This window comes from Lonchura striata, chromosome Z, assembly GCF_050655825.1.
Source record: "Lonchura striata isolate lonStrDom1 chromosome Z, ASM5065582v1, whole genome shotgun sequence".
NCBI classification, from domain to species: domain Eukaryota; kingdom Metazoa; phylum Chordata; class Aves; order Passeriformes; family Estrildidae; genus Lonchura; species Lonchura striata.
The window spans coordinates 35,812,880-35,826,696 of NC_140740.1; the positions used below are offsets into that span (position 1 = coordinate 35,812,880).

The 13,817-nt window shown below is 43.8% G+C and overlaps 1 pseudogene; it reads right to left on the bottom strand.

Moving 5' to 3' along the window:
- Window positions 1-8,990: 8,990 nt before the first annotated feature.
- LOC110481210 (GPI-N-acetylgalactosamine transferase PGAP4-like) lies at window positions 8,991-13,061 on the bottom strand (annotated as a pseudogene).
- Between the last annotated feature and the right edge of the window lie 756 nt (window positions 13,062-13,817).

A 13,817-nucleotide genomic window follows, 5' to 3' on the forward strand; every position in this document is an offset into this window, starting at 1 on the left:
TTATAGTTCCTTTTATTTTTCCAGTTGACGTATTTTCTCTCAATGCACTCTGCACTGGTGCAATTGGTTGCTAGGGGGTCTTTTTTTCTGCCCTTGGTGGTCATAGGAATGAAGGCTCCTCATCTTCCTTGTAGATTGTCCTTGGCCTAAAAGTTAACTTGTATGTAATTAGTTACACAGTCTTCTATGCTAGTTGCATTCTCTACTCAGTTCAAATTCTTATGTCCTTCAATTGTTGTTCAAAGAACAAAGACCTTTTTATTTATTACACCATACGTAAAAAAAAAATCATTACTAGTTTCTAAGAAAAAAATTTACCTTCTTGTATGCCCCAATTTAGTCAACAACCCATGCGTGGTTTTAAAGCGATACGCAGAATAAATAAATAGACTCCACAACTCAATGTAGTTATGAAGTGGGTATGTATGACAGCGCCCGGCACAAGTGAGATAGCTCTCCAAAATCTTGTGCCCCGAGCTGGAGTTTGTCCCACAATTTTATTCACAAAGGTGTTCCATATGCAAGACATTACACAACTTTCCTATGTATATTCAACCCCTGGCCCCGCCTGTCTTCGCCTCTCATGCTAAATAGGTCCACGCCCTTCTGGGCATGCGTGGTTTTTTGTGATGGTCTTTTCAGGGGTCTCTGATGGTCTTTTGAGGCTGAAACCATAGTCTTCCTCTGCATTGAACTTTTGAACTCTTCTCCTCTGCGCATGCGCTTTTAGTCTTCTGCTATCTTATCTGGGTAAGTTCATCATCCTTGACAGAGGGGCCTCCTTATCTGAGTTCTTTGCATTCCTGGTCTTCTCTGGTATTTGTCTTTTTACAAGAAGCTTTAAAGATTTTTTTTTTTTTCTCTCTCTCTTTCCTATGCCTTTTGCGCCATGGCAGAGGTTTCTTAAAATTCAACACATGATTCTACAAACATGATACATTCATTTTTTTGATACATTCATTTTTGATACATTCATTTTGTTATCTCAGGTGATCTCTGGAAAATCTCTTATTTCAGTTTCACGCAAAATGTTACAGAGGAACTGTTTTTCATTCCCACAAATCCCTATCTCCCCACTCCTAACAACAGCAGTAACAGCTCTAAAGACGCCAACCCTGCACCGCTGCACCCCCGCCAGTATTGCACCTCGGTGGGCACTGGTTGCCCAGAGAACCTGTGAGCCTCCTTCCCTAAGAACATTCCAAAGCCGCCAGGACAAACCCTGAGAACTTGCTCAGGGGATGCCAGGCTAAATGACCTACAGAGGGCCACGGCCCGGTGAAGGCCCAGCATGAGGAGAAGGCCAGAAGCCACTCCCACTCTATGCCCTGCGGGTACCTGCGGCCACCCCAGAACACCCTGAGCCCCGCGTGGCCGAGCTCCGGCCTCTGCCGCGGCGCTACCCGCAGCGCCCACACCGCCGCCATGGTGAGGGCGCACCGGGCTCCTTCCGCGGCCACTGGGGGGATGCATTTCTGCCGCGCCCCGCAAAGCCTCATAGGAAATGTAGTCCATCTTATCAAGCCCGTCCCCTCGCTGGGAAGTGGAATGTATGGAAATTTCCTTCGGAAAAGGCGTTCTTTGATGTTTGGACTTTGTGTGCTTTCAGGCCTAATCGACAGGAAGGGAGATTTAATCAAGCAGGCAACAAGCTGTAAGTGATGTCCAGGTGTTGACAACTGGCAGAACGCAGACTATGCTGAATTGTAAGGGACCTGTCAGGACCATCAAGTCCCACACCTGGCCCTGCACAGCACCATTCCCAAAAGTCACACCATGTGCCCAAGGGTATTATTATAAATGAATATTGACCCAGCCGAATTAAAAAAAAAAAAAAAAAACATAAAAAAAAATAATCTAGTGATCAAATTTTATCTGAGCCAGCCACAAAGAAAAGGACAATGCTGAGCCCGGGATCGGCACTGGATGGGTCACAAGTTTGACTGCTCCAGCAGAGGGTCTCCCTTTGCCACACCCCACCCTCCTGGTACAAGCGGTTATTATAGGAAATATTTCGCCCAAGGCCGGGATTTCAGCGATCAGCCTTTTCTTTCCATTCAAAGTCCCACATATTCATAAAGTCTCTCTTCTCTGTGTTGCGTTGAACAATTCGGTGTCCGGGAAGTGATGAACCTCCCTGATGTAGTTACTGGAACATGGCATTCAGATATATCACCCTGGAGGGTTGCAGCAATTCCAATCTCAAGTTGTTGCCGGGATGATCAGGATGATCATCACCCAGGCGTCCCTGTATCAACCATCTCTGGGTGCGACACATGTATTAGCTTGTAAATGAGGTTTTATCAGGGACTGGTTTCCAAATATGTGAGGGCAACTCCCAGTGCTGACTTGTGTAACCTCCCAGTAATATTAAATATTACATACATCATATTATACCAGTGTGAATTATCTTTATTACATATAACAGTATCATCCAAATTCTTCTTGAGCTCTGCTAGGCTGGTGCCATTTCAGTGACTTCCTAAGTGTTACACTGCTTTCCCTCACTGGAAAATCCATCATGGAAATATATTTTCCAGATGGTATATAAAAAGGCAAAATATGCTGCTATAGTATCAGGTTTAATGAAGGAGCAAGTTCTAATGTCCTGTAACACAATGTACATGTGTAAATCATGGTTGTCAGACCAAACATGCCTACATTGATGTGCACAGCTGCAAGCCAAATTTTCTCCCCAAAATCCCACATACCCACCCATATTTCAATGACATGCAAACTTCTTTGTTGTGATGCCCAAAATATAGGCTGGAAGTAAAAGCACATAGACTGGTGTCTACGGAGCAGGTACTTGTTTATTGCAGCAATGGAGGTGAGGGAGATTTCTCCTCCTAACTCACCCACCTTTGCCAAGGTCTGTGGCGTATTTATACAATAAGAATTGCTTACTAATAAGTGTTACTGTGTCACTAAAACAACATCATATACATGCCTGAACTAATTTACATAGTGTGATCTCATGGTTATAAATGTTTTGCACTCTGCTTTCACCAGCCCAATTTGAGGGTCATCGAGAATCTTTGATGAAGGCTTCCAAAGTCTTCTTTGCATCTGAAATTTTCAGCTTTGTCTTCAGAGCATGTGCAGTTATGCTGTTCCTTGGTCTCTCTGGTCTTAACTGGCCTAAATTCTTTGTTTTGTGGCTAACTGGCTTTGCACTTGCCAGTTTTTCATTAGTACTATACCTATCTATCTCTTAAACTATCCACCTTGTGAATTTCTTTTCCTTTTCTTTTGTCTAATCAGCATTAAGCAACTTGTTAACAATATACTAGCCATTACATTGTATAAAAAGTTATTTATGTCAGGTTATATAGATATGAAAGTTATGACAGGTTATATAGGTATAAAAAGCTGTGGTTCAGGTTAAATAGGTATCAGGTTATAGAGATATATAGAAAGTCATGACTTAGGTTATATTGATATCAGGTTATATAGATACATCAGGTTATATTGGTATCTTATAACTCAAGCTATATAAGCACTTTGTAATTTTGATTCAAGTTATATAGGCATCAGTTGCTTAACAAAACTTTTCAGTGGAAAACTCTGATGCTGTATAAATGGTGTATCAGCATTGCAGTTTATATGAATCCACACTACAGTCATTCACCAACTCTAGGCCTATAGGTTTGATTATCTGCTTTAATTTCTTTCTCCCCATCCTGTAGGCCAGTACTCCTGGAGGAAAGTATAGCACAAGGACTGCTGGACAAACATCATACCCTCAGGAACATCACCCTCTGCAACCTTGGACATTGGCACCTTTTTACCACAGAGACCCAATGTTTGCCTGAAGAATGACGTCGTTCTTCCATTTGTTTGGCTGCTACAGTGACCCTTTGGCCTTTACATGGACAGATGAGGCCTATATGTCTCTCTCCACAACACTGCCTTCCTTCTTGAGCCCCTCTTGTGCAGCTGCATGCCAAGGACAGTGCTTGTAGGAAACCTTAGGAGCCTGCCAGGCTCCCAGTCAGCAGAGAAACCTCTGAAGGAGCTGACAGTGCAGTCCAGTCAAAGGTCTTGTGCTTGTGTTCCTTTGTTTTCCCCCATGTTGCCCTTCCTGATTGTTCTGGTCCAGGGCAAATTTGGGAAAGAGCCCTCAAAAGGGTTTCTCTAGGAAGCAGATTTAACTGGCCCCTCCCGCTCAACCAGTTCGGGAAATATACCTCCTTGGAGAAAAGTGGAAAAAAACTGTTTATTAAACAAGCAAACCTAAACAATATTAAACAATAAAACTTCTTGCCACTCCAAGAAAGAGACAAACTCAGAAAATTCCCCCGAGCTGCAGCTCAGCTCACTCAGTCTGTTATCAGTGCCTCCGGCGCTGGGAATGCTGCAGCCCAGGCCCAGCCTGCTGGGCCAGAGGTGCTCCTGCTGCTGCTGCTGCTCTTCTGGGTGTTCAGTCCAGAGCAGGTCCAGAGAAAGGGGAAAAAAAACACAGTCCAGGGAACTTCTTTGCCTCAGCTAGCTAAAACTAACTAGAAAAACAAAGGAGAGCTCAGTCTCACTGTCTGTCCATCTGCAGACAACACAGTCCAGGAGCAGGAATGTGGGGGATGGAATGAGTTCTTGAAAACAAACTCCACGCTTCTTCCCCCACCTTCACTCTTGGAACAAGCCTTAAAGGTGTAAAACTTGTTGTTCAACATAAGCAGGGCAGACAATTGGGGATAAAAGCATCATACAGTCAACCTAGGACACTGATCCGTGTTGTTTGCTGAAGGAAGCTGTAGCACATAATGGACATAAAGCCTTCTGTGCTTTACAGTGTTTGCTCTACATTCCATTTCTCCCATCCTACAGAAGGACAAACACCATGGTGTATTGAAGTTTCTCCACCACAACAGAAGCATCTAATATAGATTAAAAATATTTTTCATTAAATATCTTGTCTAAGACTCTCTTGAGACCAAAAAGGTGCCATAATGGTGGTCTTCTTCAAAGCCAGAGTTTGAATACTGTTGTGCCTGTCTAGAAGCTGACACAGGAGAGAAGTTCTTGGAAGTGTTTCAATCTCATCTGTGATATGGTTTCACAGGCTTTCAGAGAAAATCTGTGGGAGTCTTGAAAAAAATCAGTGTCAGACATTTAGATACAATTTAAATAATCCCCTGCAGCCCACCTTGCATTCTTAACTCTTCAGAAGTACATAAATATATTTCCAGATGGATAGCTGGTGGTGTGTGCCTTTCTAGGCCTTCTAACCCTTCAATCCAGCACTCAAAACACAGGATTACAGGTCCTCACAGATATTTTGAGGACACAGAGATAAAAAGATGAATGGATATGATGCTTATCTTTTTCACTTAATTTAGGAATAGGAGCCTTTTCAGGTCAGAAAATGGAATGAAGAATTGTAGTAGATGATGTCACTGTAAGGTGTTAGTATGCAGAACCATCAGACTGACCATACTGTCCAGAAATAACAGTGATATTAAAATTACAGTGGAAAAGAGTACATATTTCCATCACACGTAATCATACTTCGGGGGTACTTGTGCCTGTAAAAAATATCTTATAGTCGTTTTGTGTGTCCTTAAATAATAAAAGCAATAAAATTACATCTTGAGGGGAAAGCAGTGCACTTAATACATTTTATCCAACAACTAACCTAACATTCTGTTTTTAAAAAAGAAAAAAGGTAAACACTTGGCTTCTATGAAGGGAGACATTTAATTGTTTTTTACCTGCTTATCTGAGCAGTACATTGTCCCTCCACAAAGCACAATTAGGTGCTACATGATAATATTTGCATGAAGTGTGCAAAATAGAAACCATAGCAGATATCTGAACTGGACAAGCTTGCTGAAAGGACCATTTGTAGATGTGATTTCTGTCCAGGAACACTGGACACCAAGGCAGAAATAATAGAAAATAGGCACAGCTGCCCAGAGGCTTTCAAACAGAACATGTATAAAATGTATAAAATTAATAAAATGTAACTCTTCATCAACATTTAAAAATCACTGTTGTTCCTAGCTTTCTGGCCACCAACATGGCTTTCCTAGCTTGCTATGAAGAACAAAGTCATGGGAAGGGACACTGATGTTACTGACCCTTAGCCTGTAGGTACCTGGATAAACTGGCTGATGGGGTGGATTCTCCCAAAGCTGTCAGAACAGATAATCAGTGGAAATGAAGTTACTCCAGAATGGCAATATGCAGTGAATAAGCACAGGCCATGGAGTACCTAATTCTCTATGCATTTTTGGCAGGTTTGTGTTTTACTGAAGATTATTCAGAGCCACCTGTTGGGCCCTACCACCTGCTGAATTTGGATACAATGTCTGTAAAGCTGGTGTGAAAATACAGAAAATGAAACTCTGACTTCAGGAGAGAAACTGCCAATGCCTTTGTAACTACAATTGTCTCTCACAGTTGAAAAATTACCTTTTTCATTTTGTGAAATATGTACCATCTCTATACAAAAGTAAGACAAGGTTGAATTCCACCACTCAGAGCTTGATTTTACCTCAGGTCCCTGTTAAAATGCCTTGATTTTGATTGGAGAAGGGCCTGAGAAACCTGGTCTAATAAGACCTGCTTTGAGCGGGGTTGGATCAAAATTATAACATCTGTGCTAATGCATGAAAGTGGGAATATCTTTCTTGGTCAAATATGGTAAGGAAAGGTGATCTTACAATCAGGAAAAAATCGGTAGGACACAGAAAGAAGGGACAATTAATAGAGTCTTTATAGAAAGGTTGTTTACTTTGTAGAAAGTTTGCTTGTAAATAGCTTCATTAAAAAAAAAAAATCAGCCTGTATCGAGACAAATTGCTGCTGAAATACCCCATCTGGTTAGTCACAGTTCCTTACCACAGGAAGGAAGGTTTTTCTGTCTTCAAATCCGGTGCCTTCTCAGTAAGACATTGATGCCTACTGGAGTTAGAAAATCCTCATGGGTTTCTAATCTAGTAGAGACCTGTCAGTTTATGCCCTGTGTTCTGCCTGCATCATGCTTATGTTGGACATGCTTTGGGAACAAAGGTAGTTTGTGTTTAAGTTAATAACTCTCCCTGAACTGTCTTAGACAATAAAGCCTTGGGTCCTGCTGATGGTCCATTAAGAAAGACTCCTCTTGTGCAAGCAGCAGCTGCTGCATTGAAGTCTCCAAACTATTGGGAATGAACCAACACCCAAGCAAATCCATACTGTTTGCTTCAAAAATAGTCACTAAGTTTGTTTTAAAGTGAAGGAAACCAAGTTCTTAAGGCCATATTTCAGGGACATAATACCATGCTTTGAACTCAGTCTGTAGTCTGAGATGGAGCAACTCAGCTCCACTCCCCTCAGAGAAAATGGAGGGGGAATGCTTTTGGGTGTTTGAATACTGCATTTTTTAGTCTGAACTGCAGAACAAAATCCAACAGGAATTGAGAATTTACAGTAGCCTCCCATTCTCTGTTCTGAGGGTGATGTACACTTCTCTACCTTCTAATTTCTAGTAAAACATGGAGCACAGAAAAGAGAAACAAGACTGCATCTGCTTCTGGAAGATTGGAAAGCAGCAGCAGGAGCCCTTTCCTGGGATGCCCCATTGGCAGGGTGGGCACTGTGCAAGTACCTGGATAACTCTGAACAACTCCCTGCAGGCTTAGCAAAGCAGCACTTCTGTTGTGAATGTGAGTTGAGCACTTCAGGAAATTGTCCCAGAAGGACATAAATAATTTATTTAACCTGTTTCTTGCACAAAGGAGTTTGTGTTCTCCTGGTTTATCTGAAACTCTCACACTGGCAAGTTCAAGTCCTTTCCTTCCTTCTGTTACATGCAGTGAATGTAATTCACGCCAATTATAATATGGTATATGTAATAGTTAGTATTTTTTGGAAAACACATGTCTGTATTAGAAGCTGCTCCCACATAGGTAAAACTCCGTCTATGTTGAAACCTCATTTGCAAGCAAATGTATGTGGCTCTTCTGGAGATGGACTGTATATGGAAGCCATACGGGGACGCCCAGGCATTGATCATCACATCAATGACCAGAGACTGATACCATGAAAATCCTTTGGGCCAATACATGTGAATGCCAGATCCCCGTAACTACATCAGGAGATTTATCAACACTGGATTGTTCCACCTCAATGCCAAGAAAAGAAATTTCATCCACATTTGAGACTCTGAATGGGAAGAAAAGGACTAATTGCTGAAACCCTGGCCTCGGGCAGAATTTTCCCCATAAAAACCGCTCGTACCAGGAGAATGGTGTGGGGCATAGAGGGAACCTCTGCTGAGGCTGTCTTCTCTGTTGCACACCCAGCCCTGACCCTGGGCTCAGCACTGTTCTTTCCTTGTGGATGGCTAGATAGAATTTGATTGCAAAATAAATATTTTATTTTTCATTTTTATTTAGCTGGACAAATTTAATTTATAACACTTCCCTCCCTCCCTCCCTCCCTCCCTCCCTCCCTCCCTCCCTCCCTCCCTCCCTCCCTCCCTCCCTCCCTCCCTCCCTCCCTCCCTCCCTCCCTCCCTCCCTCCCTCCCTCCCTCCCTCCCTCCCTCCCTCCCTCCCTCCCTCCCTCCCTCCCTCCCTCCCTCCCTCCCTCCCTCCCTCCCTCCCTCCCTCCCTCCCTCCCTCCCTCCCTCCCTTCCTCCCTTCCTTCCTTCCTTCCTTCCTTCCTTCCTTCCTTCCTTCCTTCCTTCCTTCCTTCCTTCCTTCCTTCCTTCCTTCCTTCCTTCCTTCCTTCCTTCCTTCCTTCCTTCCTTCCTTCCTTCCTTCCTTCCTTCCTTCCTTCCTTCCTTCCTTCCTTCCTTCCTTCCTTCCTTCCTTCCTTCCTTCCTTCCTTCCTTCCTTCCTTCCTTCCTTCCTTCCTTCCTTCCTTCCCCCTCCCTACCTACCTCCCTACCTCCCCTACCTTCCCTATCTTCCCTACCTCCCTACCTCCCTACCTCCCTCCCTACCTCCCTACCTTCCCTATCTTCCCTACCTCCCTACCTCCCCCCACTCCCTCCCCTCTCTTTCTCTCTCTTTCTCTCTCTCTTTCTTTCTCTCTTCCTCTCCCTCTCTCTTTCTTTCTCTCTTCCTCTCTCTTTCTCTTTTGCTCTTTCTCCCTTCCTTTCTTCCTTTGTCTCTTACTCCCTCCCTCCCTTCCTGAGTCCTTCCTGGAATCCTTCCTTCCATATATCTTTCTCTCTGTCTTTTCTTATTTCTTTCTCTCTCTGTCTTTTCTTATTTCTTTCTCTCTCTTTTCTCTTCCTTTCTCTCTCTTTCTCACTTTCTTTCTCTTGCTTGCATTCTTTTTCCATTGCCTCTCCCATTTCTTGCTGTGAGATTTTCTTTGCAAGAATGAGTATGAATGGAATAAACAGAACACTGTCCTGGATTTGTACAATACAAAGATATAAAAGAGAGAAGAGCAAACCCGCTGCACTGAAACATTCACGGCTGAAGATACAGAAACCAGTTGTATGTGCAATCACTTGGTGGAATAAATACACAGTGACACTCAAATCCTGACACCCAAGCCCCACTGCAGTGAAGCCAGAGAAGAGATTCGTCCACCTGCCACTGTGTGACTACCCTGGCATCTCCAGAGCTTTCAGTGACTGAACAAAATGTGGTTTTGCGTGTGCCATTTTCCTGGTGTCCTCTGCCTGGAGGCCTAAAAGCCTTGCCTTTGGAATGGTATGGAACCCACGAGCAGTTTTTACTCACTCTAAATTTCCAAAGATTTTCTGAAGGTATCCATCTGATTACTGGAGATCAAGTCACTGCTGTGATAACCTGCATTGTGCATCTGTATTGTGTCACTGATACCCACCATGATGACAGGGGGAGGGTTGCTATTTGCTTTGGCTTCATCTCTCAAGAGCTTTAGGTATTTCTCACCTACAATCAGACTTGTTAGGAGCTTAAGGCATAAATCACCTGGGAGAAGAAAATTCAAAGTAGAGCCCATCCATTATCAAAAAGAAAAAACCAAACAACTCCTGTTGATTAAACTCAACACAAAATATTTTCTCGGTTCATTCCAAAGCAAGGAATATGTTTTTTAAAATAGTTCAACCAAATGCCACCTTGAAATTAATTTGATTCAAAGCTAACTACAGCCAAAGTGGGCTTTTCATCAGACATACCCAATTTTTGCCTGTTATAATTCAGTATAAGGTCTCTTGTCATCTGCAAAGTTTTATCTAACTGTGCCCACTGTCCTGGTGCAAAGTACCTATCCCAGATGCCTAACAACCAGGAGATATGGTCACAGTCAGAGTGGCCCCTTGATGTGCTGTGCTATTGTTGCTTTTTCATGTGAACAGCTGTCTTTGTTTCCCACAGGTATTTTGCTTTCTGCCCAGGAGCAGTGAATGAACCACTTCATCTGAGCTGTGAATTACAGCCCCAGAATGAGCAAGGATCCTGCACAACAAGAGCACCTGATCTAATCTTTCCTCTTCCTCTGTGCTGAGATAAAGTCAAGGTAAATTCATTTTGAATGTCTAAGTTCATTCAGTGACTGACAAGACCTCTTTTAATGGATCCAGTACGAGTGATGATCCCAACCAACACAACAATCATTGTGTACGTGTGTCATGTATCAATGGAAATGTGTATTTGTGACCCATCTGTGTTACACCAGTTGCTGTGATTCTGTTTTCCTATTCCTACTCTGAGAGGTGACCTTTATGAAGCAGCAGAGGTTTTGTTTTTAAGAGCTTGTGGTCAAAGCAAAAGAAGTGGGAATGGTGGAGGTGCAGACAGGGAGACAACTAAAGAGACTTCACAATTTTGAAGTATCTAGGCAGAATTTGTGGGAAAGTTCCTGCAAACCACTTCTGCTTTTAAAGGGTCTGCCCAAAACCACATATTTGGAACAGAGATAGACCAGAGATGAGACCTTAGTAGGGATAGTGAAATAAGGCCTTCCCCTCCTCATTAGCTTAAATTTTAAACATTCACTTTGTCCAACATTTCTGCGGCCCTAAAGTGAGGATTTTTGTAACTACTGTCCAGAAGAGTAGGCAGGACAGCTGTGCTTGTTGATGTGAGATCTTTTCTTTGGGAATGGCTAAAGAGAGTGAGCTGGAATCCTCCACTCCCCTCCCAGGTGGTACATGGTGATTAGTTCCAAGTTCATATTAAATAGGATTTCCACTAATAAAAGCTGATTTTTTAAGAAAACTTGTACTTTTAGAGAGAGTTATTCTTTGCCTGCATGGAGACACAGGATGCCCGGTGCAAGCAGCACAGAATCCGAGTTTGCACACTGTCCCTCTGCCCCATGGTGAGTGCCCTCGGTGTTTTTTGTGCGGTAAGGCAGGAGCAGCTCACAGCAATTTTGGGTCATTGTTCAGTCAGAGACTGGAGGACATCCCCATGTGCCACACCAGGTTGGGCTCCACCACGAAGGCGTTCATCCTTGCCATGCAGAATAGAGTAGAGGGCCGTGTCCTTGGCAAAGCCCCCGCAGCAACACAGTCCCCACACGTATCCTGAGGCCCAGTGGGTGGAGGCAGTGGGGAAAAGCATGCAGGCATGCAGCACTTGCTGTCTGGCACCACGTTGTAGAGCACCGGGTGTAGGTGGCACAGCTCCAGCCCGTAGTGCTGCCCCACCAGCTCTGACAGGACCATGCTGTACAGGGCAAAGAACGCCACCAGGCACCAGCTGGGGCCTGCCCTCCCCACAGCCCAGCAGTATGCACAGCTCAACACTGGCCCCAGGAACAAGCCCAGGCCCAGCCACCCCAGGATCCTTATGGGCTTGCGGTTGAAGTAGTGCTGTAGCCTCTTGGGATGGTACAGCTTGAAGTAGAGAATGTCTCTGAGGTAGGGCTTGGAGAACCAGGCCGAGAAGAGGTGCTGCAATACACAAAATATCTCCTCCTCTGGCACAGCACCATCTTCCCCGAGGAGGATGTACTCTGGGTTGTACACTAACAGTGACTGCTCCAGGCTGAAGACATAGTCCTGCTTCTCCTTCTCAGACCGGTTCAGGCTGGGGTCAGGATTCTCTCCAGTTCTGTCACAATTGACCATAGGAAAGAACCTGCTCAGCAGCCTGACATCCTGATGGCTGCTGGGGTCTGACTCCACATTACAGAGGAGCATGCAGTGGCTCTGACAACGCGCTCCACATTTCTGGAGAGGTGGTGGAAGTGGGAGGCCACTTGCAAGACATAGTGGAAGTTATTCCACCTCTTCACAGTGATAATAGTGATCAGCAGCAAGGGCTGGAAGATATCACTGCCAGAGGCCTCAGAGGCATTTGGCATCTGCATCTTCTCAAAGTAATGGAGGGCATCCTGGCCTTCCTGCTGGTTCAGCTCCAGGAAATCCCCGCTCATGAGGTTCAGGTGCCAGCGCCGCACGTAGAAGTAAGAGTGAAGGAGACGGTGGCAGATCAAAGGTGCCAGCACACAAAAAGTCACCACAGTCAGGGTGAGGAGATGGATGAAAGGGCTGGACCAACGGCACCACTTCCCACAAAGCTTCCAGGCTCAGTGTAATATAACTGCTGCAGAAAGAGGGCACTCCTGCACTGCTTAGGCCCTCAATCCTTCACTTCCAAGGCATCCTTCTCCCTGGACTGCAGGATACCACTGGGGCCATTGCTGCCAAACCTACACAGGTTGTCCAAGCCTAGAAAGGAAGAAAAAAGGATGGTTACTGAAATAGGAATTGACAGAGAAAATAGAAAGCAGGGGACTAGTCTCTGAGTAAGCTAAAATGCAAGGCTTCTGTGGAATCCCTTATGCTGGAGGCATCACAGAATAGTCCTGGGAGGTTGAGGACAGATGAGCCAAACTTAGTTTCCAGCAAAAGACCTCTAAGGCCTTTTTAGCACAAAGGAACTCTGATCTAATAAAGCCCAAAAGGACTTTGTGTGTTTGTTACTGTGCTTCAAACACAGACAAGGTGGATGCAGGATATGTGAAAATCCCTTTCTGTTAAAGGCACAGAACTCAAGAATTTCCGCCTGGTGACCGTGGCATAACAATGTTTAGACCACAGACACGAAGCAAAGCCAGATGTTTTGTATCTTAGTCTAGCACATATTAGAGAGAAACTTTTACCTCTTTGGAGTCACACATGCTTCCCTCCTGCTGCTCACACACTTCCAACTGTGGATTTTTTCACTCTCCTCCCTAGAGTGTGAGGCATGGACCTGTGTATGCTAAAGATAATGTGTGTGTCTCTTTCTCTCAGATGTCTCCTCCTTACTAGACCCTGTGAAATAGATGGGCACAGCAACATTAACATGTTGTAATTAAGCCATTTACTCCTACTTCTTATCTAAAAGAATGCAATTTAAAAGTATATGCCTTGAATTTAAAACTGAAATATTCAGATAAATATATAATATTTTTGTACACACATACACACTCACTTTAAGCAAGCATTCACTTTCACACAAGTTAAATTTAGCAATATTTGACTTTTCTGTTCTGTTTCTCTGGCTGCCTAGACATCTCACAGCCTGGTTTTCAGAAGCTTACACAAAAATCAGGGTAATTAGACTGTTCACATGAATTTTCTTATGTCACTAATCTTGTTTTTAATCTACTGGATTGTTCCTGGAAAAAATATCTCCTACATGTTTCAAAACTGCAAAATTTTAGATTCCTCCAGAATATAAGAGAGACCATCTGCCTTCTCCTTCCTTTACCATGAGAAAAAGACAAAAATTTCTGTACAATTACATTATTAAATTACTCCTTTTGGCCTATCTAAACTTCTCAGTGTCAGTGAGGAAAGCCATTTCTTTCCTAACATAAAAACAGCTGGATGAAGTCATTTGGTCAGAGCCATAGAGTCATCTCTTTACAAAAGAATGAAAGAGGGAAACA